This window comes from Arvicanthis niloticus, chromosome X, assembly GCF_011762505.2.
Source record: "Arvicanthis niloticus isolate mArvNil1 chromosome X, mArvNil1.pat.X, whole genome shotgun sequence".
Taxonomy (NCBI): domain Eukaryota; kingdom Metazoa; phylum Chordata; class Mammalia; order Rodentia; family Muridae; genus Arvicanthis; species Arvicanthis niloticus.
The window spans coordinates 71,071,207-71,098,912 of NC_047679.1; the positions used below are offsets into that span (position 1 = coordinate 71,071,207).

At 32.1% G+C, this 27,706-nt stretch overlaps 1 protein-coding gene and 1 pseudogene across 3 annotated transcripts in view; one reads left to right on the plus strand and one right to left on the minus strand.

Moving 5' to 3' along the window:
• Pcdh11x (protocadherin 11 X-linked) overlaps nucleotides 1–27,706 on the plus strand; it is a 497,227-nt gene that overhangs the window by 83,928 nt on the left and 385,593 nt on the right. The gene's annotated exons all lie outside the window — the stretch shown is intronic.
• Nucleotides 19,668–21,497, minus strand: LOC117694219 (gem-associated protein 8 pseudogene; annotated as a pseudogene).

The following is a 27,706-nucleotide window of genomic DNA, read 5'->3' on the forward strand; positions in this document are numbered from 1 at the left end:
ATATTACTTGACAAAATTTTTGTAGCAGGCAAAATCAAATTATTTATTCCTAAGAGTTCTCAAAATAACTATTTATGTTTTTTATGTTCTAGATAATCTTAATTGATACTGTTTTAGTTTTTCATTTGTAAGTGCATCATTGTTTATGACACAAACATTCACTGTTGCCATTCAACTAAGGTACTTTGTCACACAAAACAATTAGATTCAATTAGCTTTCATATAGTCATCTGAATTATTAATGAAAATAGAACCCATAAATGGCTTGCCTAAATAATTACACAGTCCAAACTTATTATGGAAAGGTTTATTATTCACTAATATATTATTAAAATGTGAGTCTTCTTTAAAGGTTATTGACTTTTAAAAATAGTACAGGCTTTAACCCCCAAAACTTGATAGTATGTCAAATAACCAAATATTTATTCTGATATTCAAAGGTGGAAAACATAAAAACAAATATAATGGGACCATCATAAACAAATCGTGTGTTTTTAAAATTCATTAATATATTTTAATTTGCTAGCTCAGATATTCAATAGTATATGTTAGATAGCATTATTTGTAATGTTCAGATTGAATAATTACATTTGTCATAATTTTTTTTTCAAGAAAAAGGATTGAATATCAAGTTGGTAGCAAGGCTGCATGTATATGCTAACCAAACAGAACAAAAGACAAAATGTAAATTTCAGTACACATAAAGAGATTTTGTCAAATTCACAAAATTCTTTAACTTTGTAAATACATGAAATTTATATACAGGAACATAGAGTGAAGTTTCATATGATGGTACAATTCACATATTTGATGATTAAGACTTTTTACATTGGAAAAGTAGAAGATATCCTTCAACTTTATGTTTAGTCATTGATAATTTGTTTAATTTTGATAATAAAGTGGTTCTACTATACTATGATTAATCCATTTTAGTGTATGTATAAGTAAGTATATATCTATATCTGTGTGTTTTACGTTCCAAGTTTTTAGAAGGAAAACATGGCACAAATTAAAATTTAAGATAGCTGTTTACAAATGATGCATATGCTCTCAGAATATTAGTGTCTCTCTAGATTGTTGTGCCCCAGTCCTAAAATATGATCATACCCTTTCATTTATAGCTTCTCAAATATCATATGTTTCGTAAAATAACTATTTTATTCAATAGATTCTGAATATGTGCTAATGCTTGTTTTTCCTTTCCTTCAAGTTTCTTAAATTTAAAGTAGTTGTATTGCTTCTCTCTATGTAGTATCCATTTGTTCTTAAGTATTAAAGACCTGATAAATTTACAGTTGTGAATAAACAGTTATTTTTTGATAACAAATTTTAGCTTCTAATTCTCTTGTGAAAACATAGCTAAATTTACCTTTAATAATATCTAACTTCAGTTCAACTGGTATGATTAAAACCCAAGTGAATTTCCTTTAACACTATTACTATTTATATTATCCCCAAATTTAATGCAGTGAACACTAGTGTATAGTAACTCTGTATACAATATTATTACTTTCATGTGTCTCTAGTCTTCTTGGTTTAATTTATACTTTGTTCAAGAAATTGTAGAATGTATTTTTCATCATCATATATATCCCTTCCTGTATACATATACAAATGTTCATTTTTAAAAACATTTTAACATGAATATGAAATCACACATTATAGGAATATTTATGAGTATCTGACTAGTTTCTCACTATACAATATGTATATCTAAACATCATTTGTGTCTTTTGCATGGAGCTAGTACTAAAATGGCACTAGAGGTGAAAGTTTATGTTAAAAGTCTGAAAATTTAAAATACATGAGGATTCCAAGTTTTAGTTTGTACTTGTAATTGTGTTTTAAGAGGAATAAACTGATTTTGTATGAATACATTAGAATGAGTATGATAGATGTCCCTTTACTTGTTATACTTTTAGATAGTAATGCACCACTGTATTTAATGCAGTTTCACTGCCTGACCTGTTAGTAATCTGTTCTGAGTAAAATATTTGTTAATAATTTTTTCTGCATTTCAATAACTCATCTTCTAATATTTTTAAAGCCCCTGTTGCAAAGAGAAGCCAATAATTTTATTAATGTCACACTAAATTCTAAAATATTTTTAGCATTTTAACTTCTACAGTGGAGGTTCTATTGTGGCTGCTTTTATTAAGAACCCATTGCTGTACCCTAAGTTGATTTAACAACAAGTGTGTTAAAAAAAAATATAAGGTAGTGAGGCAAGACAAGGAAATAATGTTTTTTTTTCCCATTAAAGTAAATGCCAGAATAGAGTATGGTTTAAAAATTTTTACAACATACAAAGTCAGGTTTTACTACAATAAGTGTGTAAGTGTGTGTGTGTGTGTGTGTGTGTGTACATAACTAATCACTTTGCAGTGTTAAGTATGTGCAGGCACTTGACAATCCCAGTTTAAGAAGCAGCCTTATAGAAAGCAACACTTCTCAGATACATACAAATATAGATCTTATCTCCAAAATTCATTCATCTGAATCTTAGTCACTTTCTTTTTCTGGGTTCTGGGAAGTTCTTTTTCTGGGAAGTTTTCTCTGTATTATAAATCCAAAGTCTATGATAGACACTTTTATCTTTGTCTTACATGCAGAAAAATACCAAGTCACTATGATTTTCAAGAAATTTTGTAATCTTAACAATGTCTACATATGCATCTTATTTCCAACCACCTAATGTATTAGATATTTTTGACTGTACTATTTCATTTCCTTAACCATGCAATTAACCTTTACAATCTTATAAATCTGGACAATTTTCCAGAGCTACTTTAAGAACTCATTTATTTTAAGACAGTTCTGCTGGGCAACTATACTAGATAATATGATCACTGAGGTTAATGTGGAAATTTGTAGATTAAGAAATCTACAAATAAGTTTAACATCCAAGAGAATATGACAATATTGCTATCTGTGAATCAATGAAAAATAAAAACTAAAACAAAACAAAATACAAAACATGTAGATCACACAGCATTCTTTTAAAAAAGCATAGCACTTGTTTAAATTTTTTATTTATAAAGCACAAACATTTTTATGAAATGAAAATAGTTTGTATAGATTAGATCATCCAGGAAATCATCTTAAACACTACTTTATGAACACTTTTTCAACACTGAATTTCTTCATTAACTGAAGAAAATTATATTTCATATTCTTTGATACTTATTTCATTTAGTATTTATAAATTGTACTTAGCTGGTATCAAATAAATAATATCCTGATTTATTGATATATGTGTAGTCTCTATCTAAAGAGGTAAGGGAAGCATTTAATAAAAGATGTATCATTGTGGGTGATTTCTTCATAGGAAAATAATGTTTTATATATAAGCATATGTGTATAAATATGCATATACACATATAATATATAAACTTAACTGCAGGTAAAAACTTAAATTTACTTCTCATTTAAAAAACAAAACCAGGTAGAGGATTACTATATTCTTCCACTAATATGTTTTGATTTGGATTTAGAGAGTTATTTTTCTTGAATAATTTTGAGAATGCTTTCTAGGCTTCTGGATATTTTATATTGACCAATATAAATATCAAGTTATAGGCCCCATAAACATAATATTTATGAGATATGCAGTTAAATCTGTGATCAGCTTTTATTTCTGACATGGAATGGAATTTTGCTATCTTTACAGAAGTACATTTCACGGTATTTAAAAAATGATTATATCAGGCCCTGGACAAAACGTAGTGGTTCATGAAGTACCTCTTTTGTGAAAAGTAGTGTACTTGGTACGTTACATATGTTACTTTATTATCTCTGAGTCATTGTACAGTTAGTAGGTGTTGGAATAAGGGCCTTTGTTAAAATCAGATTCACTCTTTTTTCTCCTTTCATGAGCTATGCCTGCCAAATTTCTTGATTTGAAGTTCAAAGGATTCTTACATCTTTTACTCTGAGGGGTGGGGAGTCCCCCTGGATATCCCCTCACTCTGGCACTTCAAATCTCTTCAAGGTTGGGCACTTCCTCTCACAATGTGGACAGACGAGACAGTCCAGCTAAAGAACGTATACTACATACAGGCAACAGCTTTTGGGATAGGCCCACTGTTGCAGTGAATATCGAAAAACATAAGACAGACTTACCATGCTACTGCTGCCAATTCTCTGCCAGACAATTCTGTTGCCTCCATGGCTATCCCCAAAACAGCAACCAATGGTAGCTGTCCCAGATCCAGTTTGCTGCCTCAGTGCCACCCATACCTTCTCAGCCATAACCTCCCTGATCCACGCGCCCACATTCCAGTAACCCAGTAAAACAAAACCCTTGAAGCTTATAACTAACCAGTCAGATTTATATATCAACAATTCTCAAATTACAAGATGCCCATACAATAATTTCTGAGCCAAATGATAATGACAGAATCTACCCACCTAGATTAGACAAGTTATCCCAATTATTATATCCTTATATTAAAAACATATCTACCTGTGGTTATTTGAAGCCATGCTGGTTCTGAATCATCCTGCTTGTCTGCCTCCATCTTGGCTCCTCCTCTCCCTCCTGAGATGCTCTGTCTCTGTAAATCTTAGCTCTGTCTCTTTTATCTGTCCAATCACAGGCCTCTTGCTGCACAAACACTTTAATGAAATTGGACAGGGAAATTCCTGCTACACCTCTCCTCTAGTTCAGTACTGACATAAAGGCCAAGATGCACATCAGCTACATATGTGCAGGGAGGCCTAGGTCCAGCCCATATATGTTATTTGGTTGGTGGTTCAGGCCCTGAGAGCACCAAGTATCAAGGTTAGTTGCCTGTGTTGGTCTTCCTGTGGAATTTCTTTCCCCTTCAGGGCCTGCAATCCTGTTAACACTTTCATGAGTCCCCAAAATGCATTCATTGTTTGGCTGTGGATGTCTTCATCTGGCTGAGTCAGCAGCTGGGTGGAGACTCTCAGGGACAGCCATTATACACTCCTGTCTGCAAGCATAACAGAATATCATTAATAGTGTCTGTGATTAGTGCTTGAACATAAAATGGCATCAAGTTAGCCTGCTTATTGGTTGGCTGTATAGATAAGGACAACTTGTTCTATTACAGTCATCTGATTTACTAGATTTTTTTGAACAGTATGTCACCTTGTAGTCCAGGTTAGTTATACACTCAAACTCCTGATCCAGGCTGCCAAATGCTATGATTACAATCATACATCTTCTTTCTTTCTCAGCTTAATGTATCATTTTAATATTTATTAAACCTTTTTAACTTTTAATTCTAAAATTGAAAAAAAACTTTATTTCAAGTATGTTAGTATATTATAAAAGATATTTCTAAATAAATGTAAACAAAGGATTTTTATGATTTTTTCTGGATATTTTTATGAGTCACATATTTTATTGATCCTAGTGACACCAGAAATTTATTCACCTGAAGCAGGCAACTAACTTAACATGTAGCCATCTTAAGAAACATAAAAATCAACTTGTTTAAAATTGTTTTACTAAATAAATTCACATAAAAATACGTGAAGTACTAATATTAGGGCTTATATACTTAACATAATTCAAATTAATTTTTTATTAACAATAACATAAATGACCTAGATATAGTTTGAAAATGTTTAAGATGTATCATCTCAAATAATTGTTTCAATAAATTGTTTCTCTTTTAAAACTTCATAATTCTATCTCATATTAAAAACTAAAAAAATGTTTAGTATGCAAGGTTTAGATATGTAGCTGAGGAATATAGTACTGGCATAGTAGGTGCAAGTGTCTATGTTACATAACTAAAATAGTATTATGAAAATAAAAGATACAAACACAGTGATGGATCTAAGACAATGTTTAAAATTTGAACATGCATCTTCTGTATTTTAATCAGGTGTTTTCTCAGAATAATTTTTGTATATTTTAAAGTGCATATTATGTATAATGGCAAGATATTTAATATACTGAAGCATAAATGTCATTCTGTTAACTTCTTCTACTAAAATCAAGCAATTTAAAAAGGTATTGCAAATTTCAAAATAAATTAGTGTTTCTTAAATTGTAAAACCTCCCAAAATAAACAGAATACGCTTGTGAAAAAATTAGCATTTTATGTTGGAAAAGAAAAATCACTATGAGCTAGAGTTAACTGGGAAAGATTCATAGACAACATTCAACATGATATAGTGTAATGAAAAAGAAAATAATTTTGACGGGGGGAGACAATTAAACAAACCACATTTTATGCATCCTGACATCTTTAAGATCAATTTAAAAATATTAAGGCCAAATTACTAATAATTTTGTGAAATAAAATCACAGGCTACAGAAGATTTACACTTGGAACATCTTATTTATATTCTTTCTGGTATTTTCACCAGACACATTTCTCACATTATTCATTAAATCCAATTGGAATTGTTTTATTCCTTATCTCTATACCTTAGCAGACACTTTTATTCACTTTTTTGAAGTTCTACTGTCTTGGGTCTTGTTATGAGGGTACTTTTAGGTTTTAAATGTTTTCACAATATTTCATTTCATTTCTGGATACTCAGCTTACTATTTTCATTAAATTTACTTATTTATTTACTCTCTTTTTCATAAATAATGTATATCTTGATGAGTTATAATCTCCATAGGTAGTCCTGACTATTCTTCAATGTTGATAAAAAAAATAGCAATATTTTTGAGCCTAGATTTTGTTACAAATTACTATTCTTAAAACTATGCTTTAAAACCATGGTGCTTATACAAATGCTAATAAAAATCTAAATCAGGATCATGGGTTTTAAATTTTTATTAAAACAAAATATCCATCTGAATGCAGTGAGGTTAATGTGTGTGGAAGTGTGGGAAAAAAAAAAACGTCATGGTGGGGGGAGTCCAGGGGTGGGGTCCTGGGTAGGCTTCCCACACACCTCAGGGAGGGTTCCACATTCATGCAGCAGCCACAGGCAGGCCGGCAGCTGTATCAGGAAGGTTCAGGGTTCCAAAGGCTGGGAACCTGGCAGGCCCAGGAGACACATGGAGTCTGGTTTTCCAAAGGTTTTATTGTTCATTGCATGGTAAGTGAGTGTAGATGGTGTGCTCTCAACCCAAAAGCCAGGCTCCCCTGACTTTTTATAGTGAGGGGGAAGAAGGGAGGGAATAACTTAATTAGCTACACCTCCTCCCCCTTTAGATAACTCATTAATATTTTAATCTCTGGAGGTGGAGACCTGTCAATCACGCACTCTACCTGCATCCTACATGACTGAAGGGCGCAGGTTGAATGGAGTTACCTCGTCCAAGGCCTGACATAGAAGTAACAACTCAATAACGTTCTTCCAGTTTAAGTGTGAATGTCTTACTTTGAATGCTGACTACCACATTAAATGAGGGAAAAAAGAAAAAAATAAGAAAAAGAATAAATAAAATAAACCAATATGACAATGTCCATAATTCCAGTGCCAGAGATGAAGAGACAAGAAGTTCATTGAGACTGGAGACTAGCTAGTAAAGCCAATCAGTGATCTTCAGAAATAGTTTTATAGAAAAATAACATGAAGGATCAATTACATAAGGCATTCTATTCTCCACATTGATGACACACATGTGTACCCAGACAGATGGACACACACCCACAGGCTGCTCAGACCAGAGAAGCAGTTCAGTGCCTTGGTTAACGATAATCAAGGAAGTTTCCTCCTGCAACAGATCAGAACAAATGCAAAGATTAACAGTCAAACATTATGCAGACAGTGAGAGACTTTGGAACAATCAGTCTTAAATGAGATGTCTCCACCAAACACTTCCTCTTTTAGCTCAGGGAACACTTTGAAAGAGGATGCAGAAAACATTTAAGAGACAGAACACCAAGATCTAGAAGACCAAGAAAGTAAAGACCTGTAAATCAAAAATCTACACAATTGAGAGAATTCCTCCAACAATTCCACCCATTCTGTTCTTTCCCAAAACCCTTCCAGAAGCTAGGGATGAAGTATTCAAGCATATGATCCCATGGAGACATATAAATGTAAACTATCACATTCCTACATGATTCTACAAAATGCAAGTTATAGATCAGTATTGTCAGTTAATGTCATCAGCACATTCACATAAAATGCATCATTATATACACATGTGCACAAACTATTGAAATACAGATACAAATAAAAATATTTTTTTAATCAGCATTGAACCCTTTTCACAGTTCCAATCCTTTTATATTATGTTACACTACAAAAAATATTAATACTTAAAAATTATCTGGGAGCCTGAAATATTTATTCACTTTTAAATTTATTGTACTCAATAAATATGGAATCAAAACTACAAGTTGTATTTAAACATTTTAATATATTTTATTATTTTAGACATAATTATGATTAGCATTATAATTTCATAACTATTAGAATTGGAATTATCTAAGTATGTAATTCATACAACTAAAAAGAAAGAAATCTTACATGTGATATGTAGGAGGAGCTAAGGTGGGAGGAGTACTGAGAGGAAGAGAAGGAGTAAGGAGAGGAGGAGAAGAAAGAGAGGGGAAGCTAAGTGATGAGAGAGAGAAAGAGGGGGGAGACAGGGAGGCAGATGATCACTTATCTCCACCAATCAATGATAGTTGATATATCTAGGTTGGGTAGTGGGTTACACCTCTAATTGAGCATTACCAAACTTATAAAGCCTTTGATTAACATTTTTTAAAAGTGTATAAATGCAAAAAGAAAAAAGGTGGCATGGGATAGGGGTTTTCTGGGGGGGATGGGGAAAGGGGATGGCATCTGAAGTGTAAATGAAATATCTAATAAAAAATATAACCTTTTGAGTCTACCTCCAAATTATAACCATGAAGGAAGCAACTCAGAAGCAAGACTCATGCATGAGACTTGTCAATACTCTTGGCATCTAACTATTTTGATCTTTTCTGAGACACTAACATATATCCTTAATACTTCTGAATTCTCCTGTATTTAAACACTGTAAATATCAAGAAATCTATGTAAGCAAGTATGTGCTGATGTGTGCATATCTGATGTCATATATGGAGGTCTATTTAATTTTTTAAGTTTTCTATCACCATAATTTGACACTTCTTTTGCTTGAAAATCCACTTAAAATGGTATCTTTTAACTGAAGCAATAAGATATTCTAGAACTCTGTCAGTACCTTCATCTCTTCCCTAATAGAATTGCTAAAACTTCCTTAACATTATGTGATTTATTTTTAAATCTTGTTTAGGTTGATTTTATATTTATTTCTAAAATTTGCAAACACAAAGGGGCTTTCATTCAACATAAAATAATAAAACTAGTTATGTGAGAAAATTTAGCTTGACTTCCAGAGGTTGTTTTAAAAATAATTAATTGAATATATGTCTAGAAAACCTATTATAGACACCAGAGATTCTGGACCTATTAATATGGGAAGTCTAATGAGTTTATTACTGCCAAGAAAAAAAAGGAAAATGGTGTCAATTAATTAGGGATTGAAGCTGGAAAAATATTTTCCACATTAGTCCAGTCAATAATTCAGTAATTAATGTTTTATTTCCATGCCAGTTTGTTGAATTTTATAGATGTTTTACTAAGTGAAAATATTTATAGTGTTGTGGTATTCATAGATGATTTTCAATAAAGAAATATAACACTCATGTACTAGGGAATATGTGAACAGTGATGAGTGTCATTTTTCCTGTGGATTAATTCTTTTATGTAAAAAAGTAAATGTAGCATTCAGTTTCATAAATTTTTCATAAAATTGCCCTAACATACCAGCATAAAAGCCTGTTGGTTTCAGATTGCTAGGACAGAAATTCAGGCAGTTTCAGATAGATTCTTTGTTTAGTGTCTCACAAACATGAACTCAAGGTGTCAAATATATTTCCTTTTATTTGTAGAGGCAAAGTGGACTGTTCATGTTATTCACAGCTTTCTTGTTGGATGTTGGCCTGGAGCCACCCTTAGTTTCTAAAGATTATCATCAGCTCTTTAGTTCCATCCATCTCAGATACTTGGTGCATATTGAATTCTCTCACTCTTACAATTCCTCAGAAAGGCCCTTAAAGACAGAGAAAAATGCTGCTTCTGAAATCTCATATTACTAAGTTAAGCCCTCCTAAATAATCGTTTTGATGAATGATGAGGCAACTGAATAGTAAGGTAACGCTATAAGCCCAATTATGATTACCACTTAAAATAATATAATTAGAGTCCTATCAAATCCATAAAATCTCAAAAATTGGAATAGATGAGTGTGTGGAAGTTAGGCATTTTAGAATTCTGCTTATTATAAACGGTTTGAGTATTTAAATGATATCTCACTGTGCAGAACATTCTGTTTTTAACTTACCTGCCTTCTGGATATAATTGAATTCTAGATACTTTATTACACATACAATTATTTTCCCAGGAAGTTCTATTTTTATTTCAGGTAAAATGACAATAAGAAAACAAAAAACAAACAGCAGCAACAACAAAATATAAACAAAAATCCAATACATTGCATTTTGTTTTCTATCAAGGTACCTGCCATTGAAACTTTGCATGACATAGGGACATAATGTAGTGTAGTCTATTAATGACAAATATTTTTTTTAGCTCTAACAAAAGTTCAGAATGTTATTCATGAACCAGTGTGTTAAGTCTTTGTTTCTCTGTGCCCTCAAACCAAACAAGCAAGCAAAAAAAAAAAAAAAAACCCAACCATACAAAAATAACCACAACAAAAACAGAAAGAGAAGAGCTTGATGAGGTGATATGAGTTTCTATTACTTGGGAAGACTGTCTAATTCAGGGCCACACTAGACTCCATAGAAAAACTTTATTAAAAATAATTGTTTAAAGAAGTTAAGGAAATGCCACTTGTTGTTTAGTCACATTGATCTATGTGGTCTGATGATTTTCACTTATCGTTATATATATTCTTGATGTATGTTACAAAGTATTGGATGCATTGTATTTTGTCTGAGTTAAATTGGATGAGTTTAGATATATAGTATTGCTAAAAATCCCCCATTTCCATATTGTGCAAACATGATACAGAACGTTTAGAAATGTTGTAGTAGTGCCTAGAAAGAGCATAGAAATCCATTTTATGCCATGTAGTTTCTCATCAGTATTCAAGAATGCAAGTTGAAGTTTTAGGCTGTTCTGATGAGTGTCCATTCAAAACTTCAGAGGTGTTATGCCTTGCTGTTGCCCTCTTTTCAGGACAAGTTAGACTCAAGATGCATAAGTGAGTTAAAAAACAATCTTAATTAGTCAAATGTAACCAATAAACTTGAACAGAATCGGGTGTAAAATAGACAAGAAACGTATTAAAATGCTGCTGCAGTAGAAGATGTGATTAGGGAACTTTGAGAGTTATAGTCTTTAAAGCGAGAAATCTATAAAGAATTGAATGAGGTAGGAAAACTCACTATTCATGTTTTATCAGAGGAGTATTTTGTAAATAATATTAGAAAATGATTTACAAGCATACTGTGAGGAGAAAATAACATTATAACCGCAAAATGCATTGAAAGAAAGCAAATAAATCAAAGGAATTTTGCTGTATATAAGTCACCCGAAGAGGTCATGATGTATTTTTCATCCATAGCATGGATCACCAGTGGTTTGAATAATGTTGTTTGTAATATTTTTAGCAAGGAAGAATAGATTTTTTTTGCACTGTCTGTATAGGTCATTTAACAGTCAGTTGTGTCAAAAGCTTTGACTCAGTAACCAAGAAAATATAATCAGTTCCAGGAAGTAAGGGCAAAGGGCCATTTTTTCTTTCCATATCCCCTTAACCTTTTCCTATATCTCTAGCATGTCTCAGTTGAGGTAACATATGAGCTCCTCTAGCATTATTATTCAAAAAGTTAAAAAATTATCATGTGAACACATTTTACCAGTGGGGCCCTAGTTTGCTTATACATATTTTCATTTTCTCTGTTGTTATTTGGAAATAAAACACAGATCCCTATTACGTTTCACCATATCTAATAAAATGATTTCCCACGTATTTTCCATGATGTTTTGCTTTCACTTGCTCAGCTTCTCCAACTAATTGGAAACCCACTCAATTTCCTTTAGACTTGCACTCAAAAGATCCTCTATTCTCAATTTCTCACCACTTGGTGAAGAGATAGCAAACTGAAAATTTCGACTCAGCTCTCAAATTGAATTTAATTTATGTAAAAAATTCTGACTTCAGGAGGGTCTGTAGAATGAATTGAGACTACTGAAATTTTTGTTTTCTTGTAGAAATTATAGTCCTTAAAGAAATGTCATTTTATACTTTTAGGCAGAGCAGCATGACTTAGAGATCTGGCCTTCTAATAAAGAGTTATTTTTAATAGGTGGAATTCTGTGTGTGACTGACAGAATATGCCTTGAGATATTTGATTAATTATTAAACATGCTTGAAGACGAAATTGCTAAGACCTTCATAGTTCTTAATCAGAAATGAACATACCTGTGCAGATTTCTTTACAATGTACTTGTCACTTATTTGTACACATTATTTTACTATGATTTATTGTCCAACCATTGAGGCTGATTTTATTATTGAAAAGGAAATTACATTGTGAGAAATAGCTAATTTTAAATCTTTTTAATGCTGAGTGTGTGTGAGAGTGTTGTGTGTTCACATATACATCTAGTATCTGTGCTCTATAGATATGACAAGAAGATCATGGCAGAGCAAAATAAAAATTCCCCTTTAAAGACACATTTGTAATGACCTAAGGACTTCTTGCAAACATTGAACTCAAGGTCCACATCATTGTCAATATAGCCATCTTTGTGATCAATACATGGGCTTCTGAAGACATATTCATATACTATAAAAATTACTTTTTTTTTTCAGTTTTTTCGAGACAGGGTTTCTCTGTGTAGTCCTGGCTGTCCTGAAACTCACTCTGTAGACCAGACTGGCCTCAAACTCAGAAATCCGCTTGCCTCTGCCTCCCATGTCCTGGGATTAAAGGCGTGTGCCAACACTCCCAGGCTTGGAAATTACTTTTGCTTAAAGTCTCTATGTGCATGGAATGGTGTTTATCTTAAAATTAGTGTAAAATACAAAAGATGTCATCTGTTGGAACTAAATTTAACCACTAATTTTCTTCTAATATGAGTCTCCTTTTAGTCAGCCCTAAAAATCACCAACTAATAATGAATAACCATTTTAGGTATATAATAACATGATGCAGTGGGGTGTGACACGTTCTCCTGGTGTGGAAATATGGAAAATATTTCTAAAGAGATATTTTCTTGAAGAATTCTTATTTTTGTAGTAATAGAAGGTTTCCTAATTTTGATTTATAAAAATTCTTGATTACTTCATAGAAATTTATTTTTAAAACTTTTTTCTGAACTGAACCAAAATTTATGGATTTCTATATGTAGTTTTCTTTTAATATTTTACATGGGTCAGGGATAAATATCTTCCTCAAATAATTGTCGGTAGTCAATCATCACTTAAACTTCTATTTCCTAGACTGGGGTAGAACAATAGAGTCAAAAGAAGTTCCTATACTAGCAATACTTCCCACTGGGACAGTCTAGATAGGATATGGATATAACATACACAAATGGACACATCCCTGCAGGGTGACAGAGAAAATGAAAGCCATAAAATTAAGGGATACAAAAAATATACTTTTCATTCAGCAGGGGTCTGTAATTGGACACTGCTCAGGTACAGATGAAAAGCACTCAGGTCAGAATCAAATCATTTCAGTAAGAGATAGCACTATAAATAATGAGCTGTTCTCTAGTGAGTCAATCACTGCCAACTGCCTGTTTAAAATGTCAGAGCTGTCAAGGCCTGTTGCTCTTCAGTTGATGTCAGTGCTGACCTAGTGACACTTACATAGAATCTATAAATTAAATTTGAAGACTCAAAAAAGATTATCTTTGTTATAAGAGACAATATTCAAATCAATATTATTTGGGGTAATGCATTAAAAGTAATATGGGTTGATTCAACTTTCCAAAGGGGAGACAATTGCCATGCAATTACATCAATGCAATCTATAAATCAATATGTAGGGATTGTCAAAATATTTGCATTCCTTTCCCTGTCATGACATTATCACTGATTCTTTTGGAAATTGCAGTCCTTTGGGGATGAGGTGAGGATGGTGCATTTAAAAGTCATCTTAAAACATGAAATACTCTAGACTTACTAATGTTTTTAACTGTATCAAGTTTGGGGAAGAATTAAATGGTCATCCAAATAACTTGATAGAAAACTTTCCGTGGTGTTTTCTTTGTGGATGGATTCCACATTTTTTTTTTGCCTTTATTCCCATAGTATCCTTGGAAGCATTTGATTTCCTTTCACTTTTAAAAATTTATTTTGCTTTTATAAGATATTTGAATTCAAAAGAAAATTTGTTGAAATTTACAAAGACTCTCTGCCTTAACCTGACTCAACACATGTATAGCTTCCCTGATATATATAATTTTATCAGAGTTGTACACATATTAGCATAGATATTTTTACATTGTCATTTTGGCATTATACAAACTCCATCTTTATCTTAAGATTTAATCTTCACATATGTTATGAGTTTTGAAAACATTTATAGAGTTACACTTCAGTGAATGATTATGCCGTAATTTCATATTTGTATAAGTCCATCTATGCATAAATATTTGGATTTATACAAATATGAAATTACGGCATAATCATTCACTGAAGTGTAACTCTATAAATGTTTTTCAAACAGTTTTAATATTTGTATAAATCCATCTATGCATAAATATTTTATTTTGAATGCAGAATCAGTAAGAGACCTGCCAGGTCTACATAGTAAGACCCTGTTTGGTTCCTTTTTTTAGTTGTCCAAAAAAGAAGACAGTAAAAAGGAGGATAACAAGAAAGTGGAAAGGGAGGGAGAAAAAGAAAAACTAAGTTGTATAAATCAGTGTGTGTGCATATAAAATTATACTGTCTTAAAGCAATCTCACTTCAGTTAATTTCACTGAGTCTTTTTTAATAGTGTTTTACAATATTTTTTATTTTCTCACAATTATTATGAGTATCATTTCAAATAGAAACCAGAGATCATTTAGACTCATACTAGTTCTTATCCTCATATGTCTTAAGTAGTATAAAGCTCTCAAATCATCTATCTCTACTTGGATTTGTTTATTTCAGGATGAAAATTTTCCCTTTAGTCCTTAAATATTTAGAAAAATATTTACTATCTGTGTTATAATAAAAAACCTTATCATGTCATGTAAAATATTATCATAAAAACATCATTTAGCTTCCAAAATATCATTATTAGAATTATAAGATTATTTAAAAAGCTATCAATTTGGTATATCTGTATAAGTTGTTTATGTAGTTGATAACAGTAGAGCATTGCCTTACAATAATACTGCTACATTTATTATCATTACTACAGAACATCTTCAACCGAAGGCTTACATTAACTCTCCAAGATTTATTCAGACAGTCGAGATAGTAACAAATAATATATCCTCTCCACTACAACTAGCCTTGAGAGAGAGGTTATGCAAAAGTTTTAACATGTAAACTTAAAAATAAGTTGATTTATTAAAATATGAAATGCTGTTTTATTTGTACATAATACTTTATAGTGAAATCTTATTGTCATATAGTTAAAATATCTTCAAAGCCATTATTTCAAGCTTAAAAAAACAATTTATCACAAGTTTCTGTGCAAATATTTGAAGATAGGTTCACCATTAATGAGTTTTAAAGCAAAACCTTTTACCAAAACAAAGGAAGGTATTTTCACCTTTGATGAATTTTAAAGCAAAACCAAGGAAACAGAAGCCAAATTATGGAGCAAAGACCATGTTTCCTACTAATTCTGACACATTTAAATACATTTTAAAGGAAATATACTCCATTTTCTTAGTTTGTTCAAAAAAAATCAATGCATATTTATGAACTGCTTAGGTAGTAAGCAATTATTTCTAAATTTGCCAGTGAATCAGAACTGCTGAATGGAATAGTTGGTGTGAATAGGTAATTATTTTCTGTGTCAGACATGCCTAAGCAAATCTCATTTTATTTGAAATAAGTGTTAAATTACCACTTAAAACAGTTTCTGTTGAAAAAGTACTAACAATAATAAGGTAAAAAATTAAAAAAATCACACACTAAAAATCAGATTTCTAAGTAGTGCCATTCTTAATGGTCTTTGTACTGAATTTTAAAGAAAAGAAGCTAGGATAATTGTGGTTAAGGAAATATCTGTTCAAAGAAAACATTCTCAGTTTGTTATTTAGGAGTATTATAGAAATAAGATCTCAGACACGCAGACATATTATTCTTTCCTAAAAGATAGCCAAATATTTCATCTCAGCCATTTAAACCTTTATTTCCTTTTAAATAGGGTAATGTGATGTTTTTCTCTTGACTTCTACCATTGTTAATTGTCCCTTAACCATGGGAATTTTATTGAGGACTTTCACAACTCCAAACGATAAGAATCATTGATTACTAGCATTCACTTTTTACCAGCATTAAGGGAAACTGTAGTTTCTTCAGGGTTACAAGAGTTGGATTTAAATAGCATCCACAATTAGAGATGTCTGTCAACTGTTATTATGCCTTTAGTCTCAGCTAGTTTTACAAAAAAAGATAATTTTCTCATTTTAGAGAATAGCTTCTCTTTCTTTTAATAGTACAAATCACCCTTTATTTCTTTAGAAAACTTTTGGCACTGGTAGCTGTTTTCTTTTATTTTTTCTACTAAGTGTAATGATTTTTATAGAGTTTACTCTTATAATGCTAAGAAATAAAATAGGGAGACCTTAAATATTTGTTTAGAACTGTAAACAGTTTAATTTAGATCTCAAGTCAATACGCTTTAAAATACCATTATTAAAGGCATAAATTCGATCAGTACTTTGCTTAAAAAGTAGTAACTTTTCAATTCTTTTCAATCTGTTAATCAGATTCTAAATTTGCAATTAATTTTTCTGTGTGTGTTCAAAGAAGGACTGTTAAAATTATTGTATACATTGATATATATATATATATATATATATATATATATATATATATATCACTGAAAACCAGAAAACAAATAGGAATCAATTGCTCAGAAAATTGCAGTATCTGCTAATTTTATAATATTCCACAGAGCAAAAAAAAGCCCCAGGATAATGTAATTCAACACATATAGCTTAATAACAGTTAACAGTTTGAAAGAGAAAAATTATTTTTCATGCATGCTAATTCCAGTAGAAAAAATCTTAGCCAGTTATAATATCTCAATTATATAAATACCAAGGCTCAGAAATTCACACTTAAAAAAACTGTGATAAAATGAATGATCCAAAAGAGAATATTAGAATTCAGTTTCAAATTGCTATGTCTATAGAAATGAGAAATAATTCTTATTAAGGCTGGTACATTTTTCAGATAGTAAAACAAATGTTTCTGTAAAAATAAATCAAAGTAAAATCATAATATTAAAAAAATCATCTTTGTCTTTTACTTTTGTCTTCATGAGTTTTGAATGATCAATAATCATGGAAAGATGACTTATTTTCCTACAGGTTTAATTTTGTATGAAACTTTATACTGACATTTTTCCAAGGCTTCATTTTGGACTTACCCTAACAATCATTTATTTGTCCTAAGCAGCATTCATCCTTAAATCTGTACACTAGTTTACACTATGAGTGCCTTTAAGAAAATGTGATGATATAGAACTAGAATTCCCTTTAATGACAAATATTTAAAATTTCTACAAAAGGGTATTTTTTTAGTGTACATGTGTTTGTGGAGTAAACTTTTATCTGACATTGGAAAGTTGCGTATGTTCATGAATAAAAATACTTATATAATTCAGAGTATGCTGAGATATTTTATTATAAGGATACTTTTAGCAGCAATGTTCCTCTTTATTTTTTATTGTATGTAAAGAATTAGAAGAGCTGAATATTATGTTAAATGGAGGTGAAAATTTGTTTCACATGAGTTATATTAGCCTTTTTCACACTTTAATTGATGCATATACAGATAGACACATATAACAACTTTACTTAGTCTTTCCTTATAAGTTATACTTACATACATACACACACACATAGAAAGAGAGAGAGAGAGAGAGAGAGAGAGAGAGAGAGAGAGAGAGAGAGAGAGAGAGAGAACAAGCTTGCCATGTAACCAAGGATGGACTTAAATTCTTATTCTTCCTGGAAATATCTAGCAAATGCTAGAATTAGCACAACAATTCCTTGTAATCATCTGACTTCTAAATATGATTTCAATATGTATACATTTTTCTAAATATTTAGAATGGTGATAAATTTTATTAAAAATATCTCAATTCAAACCATTGCAACACTTTTCCTTTACTGTTAGTAATTGCGAAAGCTTTTCATTTTCTGTTTGTAATTGCAAAAGCTTTTCATTTCCTCATAAATTTGGCATGTGGTAGTTTCAGAAATTTTTTTGTGTGTTCAACAAATTTTAAAAACTTAAACTTAATTTCCACAAGCAAATATGACCCTCATGACTCAAGAAATTGACTCAAGAAATTGAATTAAATCCTTTATGTGTGGCTAGTTGTCTATTTTGTCCAATAACGTCTCCAATAAATTTTAATTAATCATTTGCTATTTATGTACTAGTTCTCATATTAGAGGATAGTACAGTGAAAGGGCTAGAACCTTTATACAAATGTCTAACCTACTATTATGTAGACATCTTAACAAAACATAAAATTTTGTCTGTAAGTATAACATATAATGATATGGTACATAATAAAAAATTGTTGAAATTATAGTGTAGGCAATAATTTGTTAAAACTACAAGATAATTGCATCTGATATATTCAAAGTATTCAGCAGAGACCTCTAGGGTACTGAAAGGCTTCAAATTTCTAGAGGTAAAATGAACACAATAATAGATTTAAAAATAGGATTTGATTACTAACAGAAAAGACAAAGTAAAATTTTTAAAAAGCATAAAAATCATTTATAATATGGTGAAAATAAATAATGTACATAACAATGTCAAGTAATCTTTAATATCCACTCAAAGATACTGCCCAACAAGAAGCTATACGAGCATGCTGAAAGCATGTGTGTAGATCAAAAACCCAACACATAAAAGAGACGTAAAAAATTATCAATTTGAGTAGCATAAAAAACTAAATTAATGTAACCAGAAAAACAAGGCAATGTGAATAGGTAGAAACGTAGATGGGAGCATATTTTGGTTGGAAAAGTGAAGATAATCAGTAAAGCAGAATACTAAGTTTAAAATCCTGAAAGAAATTCCAGCTAACCTAAATTTTATTTCCAGTGGAAATGTTTTCAAAACTAAGTGCCAAATAAATCATTTATTACTTTTAAATGCTAAAAACAACTATTACTAAGAGACACACATAACAAAAATTATATAGGGAGTTTTTTACATCATAAAGGGAAAAAGAAAAAGAGAGAAATATAGACATATACAAAAGAATGCTATTATACCTGGGCATTGAGCAGTACATATTAGTAATCACATATATGTGCCAAATGTAAACACATATACCACACTCATAAAAGAGACACACAGAGAACCATTTTACAACAAAACAGAAAACCCACAAGGGTATACTATAAATTTAGACTTCAAAACTCTAAAAGACATGTGGCCAAGTCAGACATAACATAGTAGCATTAGAAAGAAGAAGAGATTATTTTGGAAAAGGCAATTATCTGTATCTTAACAATCAATATTATTCAGCAGTTAAATAAACCTGTCAAAGAAAAAAAGAAACATAAAAAAAGAAAGTGAATGCTCTACAATGTGTAATTTCAAATATGTGACACTCTATAAAATAAACAAGTGTGGCTGTAACTCTTGCCAGGGAGAAAATGAATATCTCAAGTGTTGGTGGAGGAAATTAATGGCTCAAGTGTTGATGAATGAAAGGATGTGAAGATAACTAGGACTTTGCACATTTTAAGGACAATGAAACTACACTATATGATATTTTTCATCATAATATATTTGTCCAAATTTATACAATGTACAACAGCAACAATGAGTTTTTGATGTGAATTCTGAACTTTAGAAGATATCCATGATCCAATAGAGAGTCATTAATTGTAAGAAATACACAATTCAGGTGGACTATAGTCATTTTGTGTTTTTGTTTGTTTGTTTTTATGAATAAAGTTTTATTGAATCAAAGTCACATTTATTTGTTTATTCAGCATCTATGGCTGTTTTTATGCTATAAAGACAGGGTTATGCAGTTATCACACAGACAACATGGCCTTCCATGCTCAAAGTATTTACTCTCCGGTCTTTTTTAGAGCATGTAGGCTGACACCTAGATAAGTAACAAATTTCACTTGTTTTATTATACACTTGCATTATTTTCAAAGGGATCCAAAGAGCTAGAATAGCTAGAAAAAACATGTGGAGAGAAACCCAGTGTGGGGAGTGAAAACTTGTAAGCTAGCATTTGGGAGAAGGGAAGTAGAAAGCTTTAAGTGTTTATAGCTATCATGGGCTGCATGAGAACTGGTCTATAATAGTAAGAATAAATGATATGTGGCTTAAGCCTTTTATGACATTCAGGAAAATTTAAAGAAGAAAATTAAAAATGCAAGACACTAGGTATTGTCTCTAGGCAATAATTTCAATGAACTGAATTGTTACAGAGAAACCAAGAGTCAGTGCAATATATAAATTATCATTTTAATTCAAATGAAACCTTCCTTGTGTAGGCAACAGTATGCCTCCTACTGACAGAATTATAATTGGTGACAGACCATATCTACCATAGTTGTATACAGGCTTCTTTCTCTGAAAAATGTCCACAAGAGAAGAAGAAGCTAGAAACTATGAGATATTGCCTAGGGTCCCAGTAGCCAGGACATAGAATTTCAGGGAAATGACAGGCCTTTACTTGCTTTCTGTCAAAGCTCAGTGGCACAGCAGCCTCCATGGCCAGGATCTTGGAAGCACTGACCCCATACAAGTTCTTTGTCTCTGCTTGGAGTGTAGCTCCTCAGAGAGGTGATCTGTGATGGGTACAGGCCATGGTTTGCATTCATATAGTCATCTAGGTGCTCTGCATCTAGTTGCTGCTGTTCCCATCTCTCTTCGCTGTGCTGCTCAGTCTGTGTGAAGTACTAACAGAGCTCCTAGGTGATTTCCATGCTTCTCTGGTTGACCTCTACTTCATCATCTGAATCTGACTCTAGCTCTTTCTCTTCACACAGTACTTCATTTACTCATGTGGATGCCTGGTTTGTATTGCTATTATGCAGAGGCTTCCCAGTGCTTTTGTGATGTGAAACATTGTAGGGAGACTCCTGCCAAGCAATGTGCTGCCATTGAGAATTTCAAGAATGCCTAACCTCATAAACAAGAGAGTTCCAGGGAAAAACTCCATGAGGCAAGAACCAAGGGGAAGTGAAGTAGGAATCCCTGAACTTTCTGTAGGCTTTCTGGTGGCTTCTCATCCAAAGCATTTTGCATGATAAGGTCCCCAGTATCTTGTGTTTACTGGGTGAGAATACCAGATGGCAGTAGCTCTCAATTTTGATGCCATTGATGCTATCTATCACTGCAAAACTCCAAGCGGGAACTCATAAGCATTCAATTTACAGATCTCAGGCAGTGAGCAAAAACAGACCTAGTTCTCATAGCTGGGAGGAAGAAGGGGCATAAGAGAGGAAGGTAACACATGGAGGGAACCGGATGAACTATATAGCTGATGAATGGTTGTACACATGTGGAAACAGGAAATATGTGAACATTCCTCTCAACTTTTCTTTGATAACTTAGCTTTTCTAAAAAGAGTTTATTGAAATAAAAACCAATATATTTTATCAAGTTGAATAGATAGAAAAGTCTATTGGAGAAGATAGAGGGATAGTAACAATATATGACAATTTAAACACTATAATATACATAATTAAAATAGGAAACTGATATGATCATCATAATAAATTCAGAGAAGACTTGGACAAAATTGTCACAGACTATTTAAAACATTCTTAGCTACATAATAATGAAAAGTAACTATGGAAGTTTAATACGTAATAGTTAATCAGGAAAACAACAATTACTAAACAACTATTATGTTATAAAACAATGGTGCAATATGCATAAGACAACAGCACAATATATTTAATACTAGGAAAGTATCATAAAAGTCTTGATATAGATGACAAAAACAAAATTTCTAAATTATGAAACCAAACAATTTGTAAAGTAGAAAGTAAACAGCAACTGGTACATATCCAGTTCTGAAATAAACCATTAAAATATATGATGTGCTCACTGTAAAACCATGTGCCATGTGTGATTTCACCTTAGTTGGCCTGACTTTTTTTTTTCAGTTACAGAAATGCATGTTTCAAAGTACTATGTCATTAGATCACTTTCTGAATTCTTTTTATTTTGGGTGTGGCTGCTTTTCTTCAGTATATTTTAACAGACAAAAAAAAGTCAGCTTTCCTCTTTTAGTACACAATTATATTGAATCATATCACAGTAAAATTAGGATTAACTAATTTTACTCACACAAAGAAGGAAATTTATACTAATGTGTGAATTGAGTGAATTTAATTGGTAGGGTAGAATCACAAAGTAATGAATTAGTTTGAAATTCTAATAAAGAGAGTTTTATGTACTGTTAGAATTTATTAGGTTGATAAAAACATAACTACATCAAGACTGTTGCTATATAAGCCTTTGCTATATCAAACTTCTTTAACAGTCTCATATGTGACTTCAAACAATAGGACCATTCTTGAAAACAAACCAAACTCTCCTTAAATGACTTTTTTGAAAACTTACCACACATAAAATACATGAAGTAATTATTCATACAAGTCATTCTGTACACCATTATATGACATCAAATAATTCTTTCATTATTTTTCCTCAGTTTCCTTGTATTTATTTTTCTGACTCTGTCTGCAGAAAATAGATTTGAAGAGAAATATTCCTACAGGATTTAAATTAAATAGCTTCTGCACATTTCACTAATCTTTGGGAAATAGTAAAGTGATTGTTGTATATGGCTTTACTTTTGAAATGGATTTATACATTTGACAAAGCCACAAAATATGAAACTAGAATGTCTATGATTGCAAAGTGGTATGACCACTATGAAAATCATTCTTGAGTTTCCTCAGAAAATTGGAAATAGATCTACCTGAAGACCCAGCTATACCACTCTTGGGTATACACCCTTAAAATATACATGCCCCACCATACCAAAGGTAATGTGTTCTACAATGTTCATAGCCAGAAGCTGAAAATAACCCAGGTGTCTCACAATGGAAGAATGGATACAGAAAATGTGGGACATTTACACAATGGAATGCTATTCAGCTTTTAAAACTCAGGACATTAAAAATGAAGCAAATGGATGGGATAGAAAATATCCTGAGAGAGTTAACCCATATCCAGTGTGATTGTACCATTTTGCAATCCCATCAACAATGAGCAATGGAAGAGTATTCCTCTTTTTCCACATCCTCATCAACATATGCTGTCACCTGAATATCTGATCTTAGCCATTCTGATTGGTGTACGGTGGAATATCATGTCATTATGATTTGCATTTCCTTAATGGCTAAGGATTTTGAACATTTCTTTAAGTGCTTCATGGTCATTTGAGATTCCTCTGTTGCAAATTCTGTGTTGACAAGTAAGATTCTTTTATTTATTTATTTATTTATTTTGCTTTAAATTAAATTTTTGTTGGTTATTTTATTTACATTTCAAATGTTGTTCCTTTTCCTGGTTTCCCAGCCACAAACTCCCTATTCTATCCCCCTGCCCCCTGCTTCTATGAGGGAGCTCCTCCACCCAGCCACCTACTCTAGCCTCACCGCCCTAGCATCCCCCTATTGTGAGTCATTGAGCCTTCATAGGACCAAGTGGTTAAGAACACTGACTGCTCTTCCAGAGGTCATGAGTTCTATTCCTAGGAACCACATGGTGTCTCACAACCATCTATAATGGAATCTGATGCCCACTTTTGGTGTATCTGAAGACAGCAACAGTGTACTTACATATATTTTTAAAAAATAACAAATAAGATGCTTTAAACTACATTTTTTTTTTCCTGGAAAAAATTAATCACCAGAATTTTAGATTACAGAAAAGACTTTCTAAAGTTAAAATAAAGCTATATGCAGCAAGTAGTAATCCCCTGGTTTAAATCCTTAAATATTAAGTATGATACACATAGTGATCAATGTGGACAGCATTAAGGGATGACATGAGAGGTGTACCCAAATGATGTGAGTTTATAGCTTGAGTAATGCCCAAAGAATTTTCTTCTCTGTCTCATCCCAAGGTGTATACCTAGAAGCTCCTAGCCTCCTTAATTTCTAATACTCCAAGCTGATTAATTGGATTCAGCTGCTCTTGGCTTCTGATTCAACTCTTCTTCTTGTCTCATACAAACTTTAGCAATGTCTTCTAATCGCCTGTCTCCCCTTTCTCTGTCTCATTCAGTATTCACCTGTGTCTATCTTGTTTAGTTTTTTGGGAGGCTATTATTATTTCTTCTTTACTGTCTAGAGGAGTTCCTTGTCTTATGTGTTTTACTAACTAGATTTTTTTTATTTTTTATTTTTTTATACTCCAGATTTTATTCCCCTCCCAGTCCACCTTCAGACTGTTCCACATCCCACACCTCTTCTTTGCCCCCTGTCTCCACAAAGATGTTCCCCCCACACACCAGATCTCTAAACTCCCTGGGGCCTCCAGACTCTTCAGGGTTAGGAACATCTTCTCTGACTGAATCCAGACCCAGCAGTCCTCTGCTGTACATATGTTGAGGACCTCATATCAGCTTGTATATGCTGCCTGTTTGGTGGTTCAGTGCCTGAGAGATTTCTGGGGTCCAAGTAAATTGAGACTGCTGGTCCTCCTACAGGGTTGCCCTCCTCCTCAGCTTCTAGCCTTTCCCTAATTCAACCACAGGGGTCAGCAGCATTGAGGGACCAGTAACAGAAAGAGCTGACAAATGTCTCATAGGCAGTGAACCGAGTTTCTGGTGCCATCAATTTCCTATTGTTAAGAGACTTTTTTCTTCCTCTATTTTTACTGCTTGTAATTCAACATTACATCCCTCAGTTATATTCTGAAAGTTTTTAGAGAGGGCATGGAAAGATGTGATCATTATTGAACATATTATAACTAGCCCCAGGCTAACAACTACTAAAATGAAAAATTGTAAGATCCAAATGCTTTGTACTGTAGTGTTTACTATTTTTTAACATGTAAAATTTTTTTCCATTTAATTTCTGACTGCCTCATGAGAACTTCAATTTAATAATTTTAAACTTAATACCTTACCAGTTCAGATGCCTGGAGCTTTTTATTTTGTATCTTTTGCTGTTGCTAGTCTTGTCTTAGCCATCCAATTTGCTGAGGGCTCTTGGTCCTGTATTCTGAGAACCATGACCATGTATTTTCAACTGACTGCTCTTCCACATTACTTCAGACTGTGCAGCATCAGGCCTAGATCTCTCTGCCATGCTTTTCACGATGCTGTGCTTAGAAGAAGTCATAGCTATTCAGTCCTCAGTCTTTGGTCTGCTTTCATTCATTTTTTTCTTTTTTCTTTTTTCTTTTTTTCTTTTTTCTTTTTTTTTAAATAGGCCTCTTGTCTGGCTAGCTTGACTTTTTCTCAGCTTTTTAAGTGGATATTTTCAGGCCATAAGCCTGGGTTCTAATTACCTTAATTTGGGCACCAATTACATACCAAATGACTATTAATAGTCTGTATATATTACTTAATGCTAGAAATTAATTAATAATCAGTTATACCTTTACCAGGTAGTTCCCCAACAACACAGAGAACTTTTAGTATTTCATAGCTTAGTCCTTAGCTAGGCAAACTCTCTACTAGGTCTCCTAAGGTAACAAAGACATCTTGCCCATCCAGCCATGTGACTAACTATACCTTCCAGGCCCAGAAACATGTCTCTCTCCTTTCCTCTTTCTTGTCAAAAAAGGCCTTCTGCTTTCTTCTTACCAGTGTTCCCTTCTCCAAAATTTTTATTCACCAATAAAAATTGATAGAAATAATTCACTAATAAAAAGTAATGGGAATAATTATTTCAAGTACTAAAATCAAATCATATCACTAGGAAGGCAATGCCTTCCTTCTGTTATGAAACATTTCACTTCATCACAGTCACTTTTCTGATCTCGGCTTCATGAGACCCCACACGTGTTTTAAAATTTGCTGCATGGCATCTTTTACTTTAGGATCTTTTGCAAGGAAGATGAAAGCAGATTTAGGAATTTAAAAAGAGCCCTTTAATCGTTGGGAATTATCTAATAAAAGACTCTTCAAGATGTGTTGAAACAATAGCACCTTAGTATGTACTAGAAGACACTGTAATAGGGTCAGATCAGAGTTAATAAGCCTAGACATGCTAAACTTTTTTTTTTTAATTTTAAAAATTCTCTGAGAGTTTTATCTGTTTCATTTCCATCACATCTTTCCCCTCTTCATATCTTTCCCAATACGTTTTCTAAATGAGAAATCTTATTAAAAATCACTATGCTTTTTACCACAAGAATAAAATTTTCATAGGATAAAGCATTTAGAATTTGTACCTTATTGTTTGAAAACAAAGATTGGTGATCAGGAAACCATAGAACAAACTTGTACTAGCAGTTTTGTAGACTGGAAAATTCTTCACTATAGGTCAAATATATAGTTTCATGCTCCTTTTGTACTTGGGATGACTGGAAGTAAATCACTCAGTTTCTGAGGTTTCATTTTCTCTGCTATAAAAGGAAATTACATTAGATGATATTAAAAATCCATTTTAGATAGTGTTAAAACTTTTATATATGAGGATTCAATCAGAGTGCTAATATATTTAATTAGTTAATATTATAAAAATCAGAGAAAGAAAAAAATAGGACCAGCAAGAGTGATGGGATATTTAGGAAAGAGGTAAGAAACATCAAACTAGGTAGGTCACAGTTGCTTAAAACTGTCACTGTCATTCAAAAAGAGAATCCGGTAAAAAGAGTAACATGTAATAGGAAAGATGAAAGTGGTTTGTAGGTAAATCAATAAAGACACTAATCTATATAATGAAGATCAATGATGAGAATGAAGAGTCTTTGAATGTGGTACTGTTATCATTAGGCTATATGTTTATTTTATATTTTGCTCTTTGTGTATTCTCAGGTCTTATAATAATGGCTACTACATGAATATATTTTGCCCATGTTTCTGTTAACTTCAGTAAGTTAGAGTAGCTGCCACACCTTCACAAGTGGCTATCATACACTAAAGAAGACTTGTAAAATCAGTCCCATATATAGACATAAAGAAATATAATTGCTATTCAAAACCATATTTTTTCTTCAAAAAGAGTTAGACATACTTGTTACATTTTTGCTGAGGGCATTATTACTGCACCCTAAGTATTGGTAAATACTTGATCTTCATTTTTTCAAGAAAAAAAATAAAATGCAGCCATCTACAGTTTAATATTTTTTTCTTAGGATATTTGCATTAAATGTGAGTTTACATAGACTGTCTGATACAAGAAGTAGAGCCAGTTGAATGTAGCAATGCTACAACTATTGTTAGTTATATAATTTTTTCAGTAGCATGACCTGAACAAATTGAGGCAGTAAACAGGCTTTATAACTCTATTGATAACAGGAGAATTTGTTTGATTTCTTTGACATTACATCCAAAAATCATTGTGATAAGTTTCTGATATTTATATGTGATTTTAAAGTCAGTTCTAATATTTG